Below are 5931 nucleotides of genomic sequence, written 5' to 3'. Positions count from 1 at the left end.
CTCAGGCCAGTCAGCATAATCATGTGTTATTGGCGATGAAACATGAATGTCCCATTCAATAATAGCAGACATCAAACAAGGTTAACGAGGGCTGGGACCATTGAATTCGATCGTATATCAACTACTCGAGGTCATTCACAGAGCATCGATATTTATTGTTCAGAGCAGCTGGCGCTATCTTGGCTGAGACATTGTTTGTCTTAACAGGCTCCACTACTACGCCAGCCTCGACTCTCAAATTAGATGCTAATTTATTCTAATGATGTTATAAACTTTTGCCCAATCCCCACTTCATCCAGCACAGTCGGGTAAAACTAGCATGCAAATTGTATGACGTCAGATAACTTTCAACCAATCACAGCTTCACTGTGGTGACCTGTTTAGTTATCAACCTCATACATACACACATCACGGTCGTACAACAATGTACATGTACATATACACTACTGCATCATGAAGTCGTACTGTTTGGGCCAACCACACAGCTCGGCTGAGATTTGTGTCAAATCATTAATAGCCATCTATGACATTGAACCAAGTCTCAAGATATTCTAAATAGAAAAAGAAGACCTGTATGTAACCAGAAACTTTAATAGATAATATATAAACGAATATTTTCCTTATAAGTGTTCATTTCCATGACTTCATGAAACCCTTCAAACTATATACTCAGATTGTTAATAACATTACTCCCTTGCTTATAAATAGTTTATAGTCAATTACCTATAATTATTAATTGGTTTCTATGCAGCTCTTTAATGATTTAGATACTCAAAGGGCAAGGATGTGCAAATCGTTTGGTCTCACGCAAGTTTTAGGTCATATCTTCATGAAACCCGTCATGAAAACAGTTCTAAAAGTGTTTTTTTTTTTAAGTAAATAGTAATCAATTGAAGCACCCGTTCTCTTGTGGCCAAATGTACTGTGAATAAAGATGTATGCCTAGATAGGGGAAACCTTTTAACGACCAACCTATACAAAGTTTCAGCTCATTACCCTTTGTCGTTAACGAGAAAACAATTATAGACAACTCAGCCCACAATCTATAGATGCTGGAAACGACCTTCTTGCTCATCTTAACGTGAAATAATGGGCCCATGGAAGAAACTACCAGAGCGTACTGTGTGATTGTTCTATAATGAAAACTGTATAACCCCAAGGGTGGAGAGGAAGATTCCACACAATAATTGCAGCAGATAGAACGAAGAAGTTTAAATTATTACCCTGGGAATCATTCAGAAGAAGGAATTGCTACAAGTCACGTTTTAAAATCATTCTATTTGTCTTTTCAGATCCCTCGTGTTCAAACAAAACAACGATGCAAAGAGCAGATTTACCAGGAAACAAATCTAACAATAGCTTCTCCAAGCAAATATCGGTCACCAATAATTACCAACAAGATCAGGTTTTCTAGTTGAAAATGGCCATTTCTATTACCTTTCTTATTCTCTATAAAGTTGATATTCCGGGGGCGGCGGAAAGTTTATTTCATCTGTCTTTGTTACTTTATGTCCATAAGTTAATGATATTGATTTCAACTCACCTTTATGTTCTTGACTCCTTCAAGTGATCATGCTGAACGCACTCACTCTGTAGTAGCTTGGCAGTCCCTCAATCACGTCTCACAATAATCTGAAATCATTAATTGGTAACGTTTTAAACTATGAAAGATCTGGAGATTTAAAAAAAAAATTAACATTATTAGATCGCTAGACTATTTGAAATTTGATACGACGGGTTTATTTGCCTCTTGGTTTCATTAATAGTCAAATGCATCAGAATAACGAGAGGAGGTCGAACCAAATCCAGCAAGAAAACAAAAAGTAAACTCAAACTATTTGATTTCTTTAAGTGATGAAAAACATGAAGTGTGAGAGTGTTGTCGATGATGTGGGTTTGCTCTAAAGAACTTTATAGTGCTCCAAACATTTCCCTGTTGCCAATATCATTTATGGATGATAATAGTCATCGTATACAGAAAGGAACCAGACTATTGCTCCTTCAGCCTCGGTTTGGTTTCATTGATTTGAATGGAAGAAAAACCAAGATGGCCGCACCATGGTAAAGGTATTTGGTAAATAAATATAGCTGCCCTATTCTACTGAAATCACAGCATCCAACCAAATATAAATACTTTTTGCGGACGCGTGGATAATCAGTCTTGTTCCTTTTGAAAATCAATACAACTATGTATGGGTAATTTATACACAGGTTTTCTGACTTATGATGGCCATTTTGTGATAAAGGTCAGCAGCAAATGTTCGGATATGGCTAAAGTTACAGCTGATGGATCGCCGCGTCATCATGCGTTGAAATTACGTCATCATCCTTATAGCAACAGCCGTAGCAGTGGCAGCCAATTTGAAAAGGCCTTCGCTCGTCGTAATTTAATGGCTATGGCCGTTTTAGCCAGCGGCTGTTTACTGTACCCGTAGCCGAAGTTGCTTGTTTCGGATGCGGCTTAATCAACACAAAGCGATCACAAAGCGAGTCTAACCAATATTGCTGATGACATTGCCCAGTTTACGGCCAACCATTATCGTTATTACCAAACGGTAACATGATGTTGTTCGCGCCCAAGATGTCCTTGCCGACCAAATTAAACGGTGATAATTGAGCTACCGGGCAGGAAATTTAATGAACGGACAAACAAATCGCTGGCGGGTTCCCTCTCTGCATTTTCATATCCTTGAAAGAAAAACAAACTGGTTACCAGTCTCCTCAGCGTTGCTACGCTTTAAAGGAAAAGCACATCAATGGTAATTACCTTGGAACACAAATTGAGCGAAACGATCATCAAACGTTTAGTTGAAAATTGCAATGCAAGATGGTTCATCCGTCAACTTGTTTACAAAATATGAAAAATAACATGAGATGTAACTAGAAAAGTTTCAACTGGAAAATAATAAAAGCAGTTTATCATTAATTATCAACTTAAAGCCAATTGAATAGGCCTACACTTAAGTTCAAATAAATGCTTCAAATATTAAAGAAGTTGTTGCACACCAGCCTAATTTAGATTGGGTCATTATGAATAGAGAGACTCTGTGGTTAAATGCGTGTAGTACAGTCATTGGGTTCAACATGTGCATTGAAACCATCGCGAGTTTCCCCTTTAAGTTGATTACGCGAAACATAACGATCGATGCACGGGAGTTTTGCAAAACGGCCTTGTATACACGTTCGTTCAATATGAAGCTTTTAAGCAGAAATTGTTTTTAAAATAAATGTTACTTGCTAAGTGACACATTGTATTAATAAGTGTATCCTAGACCTGCCAAGCTTAACTTTTCGTATGCAGTTAAAAGAGGGCCATCTGAAATCCTTAGGAGTACGCAGCGCCGATAGCCTCATGTCGATCATAACGCTCATCATAATTACCCCAACAGTCTCTATGACCTCCAAAGTACCAATCTGGGTGATGAGAAGTAAATTGTAATTTAATGTGTTACTGAAGGACACTAGGTTGTGACCGGGTCCAAACCCCGGCTAGATCATTTCGTACAGAACTAGCTTTTGAATTTTTCGGGTTTTGTTTGAAGTGTTAGACGGTTAAAACAAAGCACAACTATACATACATTTATATTTACCAGAACGTGGATAACATACGAGGTTCCTACTTTTTTTCTGGTAAAATAGATAAGCCGAAAGTTACACGTTTTCTATTTTGAACTCTCTATTTTCATACAGTGTCGATTTTACACAACCATAGGCTTTTCTTTCAAAGTAACGACAACTTCATTTATCGAAAAGAACGATGTGACTATGAAATATTCCTATATTAGTATTAAGTCAAACTGAAATACAGTGTTTGTTTCCAAGAATCAAGCTATGCTCATTATTCTATCACATCTGGACCCAGTTTCATTGAGCTACTGTAAGAAGAAGAGAGCGTGCTTTATATGTGTTGCTAAGCAAACATATGCAGCAAACATATATATGCAGTCAAAGTATGATATTATGGTAATTTGGCTAGTAACCAACTATTCTGGTTAGCTAAATCATTTTGTGCTGAGCCCTGGATGTTTGATTTATAGAGTTAATACTAAACAAGAATTTTCAAAGGTATACGTCCTTAAAGATGATAACCTCGAAGTATTGTCAAATGGTAACTGACACCACAACAAACAAAAAATACACTAGTATAACACAGGCTGTTCCATTGTGTATAAATCCTTGGTAGCATGCGTTAGACAAATTGATTTTTTTTTCTTCAAAAATAAAATCCTTGGAATGTTTTGTTCCCGGAAAACAAACATCCAGCGCAACATTAAAATGTAAGAGATATTGTAATTATGACAATGTTACATTCCCTACGATTCTTAACATATCGTTTCAAAGAAAACAAGACGGTCAAACTCTAGCATTCTACCGGGTACCATACTTCCAGGGTACATTGAGTTACCGGTACCCAGTTATTACATAACACCCAGAAGAATGGAACATCCAAGGTGAAATAAGCTCAACTGTATTACGATGTCTGGGTTACCAGGCGTAAAAGAACCGCTCTGCACGCGAGACCTCGAAGGCCGAAGTTTGTAGACATTATCTCCCTTTTCAACCTAGCAAGAGTGGTCTCGAAATTAATTAAAAACATTATTTAATATCATCTTAAAATACATTTGTCATCAAAAGTAACGCATGTTTCGAATCAGTTACAAATCGTGCAAATTTGTACATTTGGTATGGCCTTTAAAGAAAAGAGTAAACATTAGCTAAGAATAAAGACACAACAACAAAGTTTCTAAAGAGAAGAATGACGAAACAAGAGTTTGTTACATCGAAGCTCATGTGGGGCGTGGCAAGTGGTGGGGGAGGGGGGGGGGCTTTACCAAAATAATGATGGAACTTCACAAAAACACACATCAAGTGCAACCTATGTTGGACAGAATTTGTCTGTTATTTGTCTGTTTTTTTAAAGGCAGGTTTAATATAGCTTACGCTTTTCGTATTTAAAAAAATGTTAAAAAAAAATGATCAATCAGCCGGAAGTTGGAAGAAAATAATGAAGAAGAAAACAAATCGTTGCATAGAACCATATAGAACTTAGAAATGTGCACTTTCAGATGCCTGGGGGAGGCTTGATGAAGCCTTTCTCATTGGAAAAATCACCTCATCTCTAAAAATATTCTTCTAAGGTTGTCATTTCTAACAATGTTTTATATCAACGGCTCTCCAGTGCTCTTTTACCAAGTAAGTTTTTATTGTAATTAATTTGTTGAGTAATTACCAAAGATATCCCTCCCTTTATCCCATATAAATGTGTCTATTTGTGACAAAAAGGTGTCAATTTTAACGCCGAGTTGTTGCAGTGTTGTTACATGTTTCCAAAGGTTTGACATGCACTGCAACCTCCTAAGAGTCATGCATTTTGGGCATCCGTCATTAAAATTTGGAACATCATCGTGCGTTAGAATGAAGTCTTTATAAAGCCAGAACCCAAAATAAAGACCAAACTGCAATGATATGTTTAGATTTTCTTTTTAAAATGTGTACACCGCGGCTTTAAAATATGGCTTACACAAGAACCTTGTCTGTAAGTGTTGCTAGCTGATGAAACAACGCAGTCTGATGGTTTAACCTTGATGAGTACACAGAGGGCGGGGCTAGCGGGGATGGAAGGTGCGTTAGCACGGAGAGGCCGCGCCGTCTGAATCCCAACAAGGACACAATCTGCCCACTCGTTGTTAATAGCCGCAAGGACGAATCTTTGCTCCCCGCTTTAAAACCAAACAAGAACGAAAGGAAAAACGGGGGAAAAATTAAAAGCTGCTTTATCAATCGGTATAAAACTCAAAATGGACGAGATGCAAGTGGTAGTTTAGGTCAGGGAAGGGTAAAGATAAGATGTCAGTCATGCAAAGTTACCAGTAATTTAGGTTCACCTTTAGGCCTATTGCCATTCGCCCCCCCTCTCTCTCTCTCAAGATA

Source organism: Asterias rubens, chromosome 11 (assembly GCF_902459465.1).
Source record: "Asterias rubens chromosome 11, eAstRub1.3, whole genome shotgun sequence".
NCBI lineage: Eukaryota > Metazoa > Echinodermata > Asteroidea > Forcipulatida > Asteriidae > Asterias > Asterias rubens.
The sequence above is the reverse complement of the archived record's forward strand: the minus strand, read 5'-3'. Positions refer to the sequence as shown.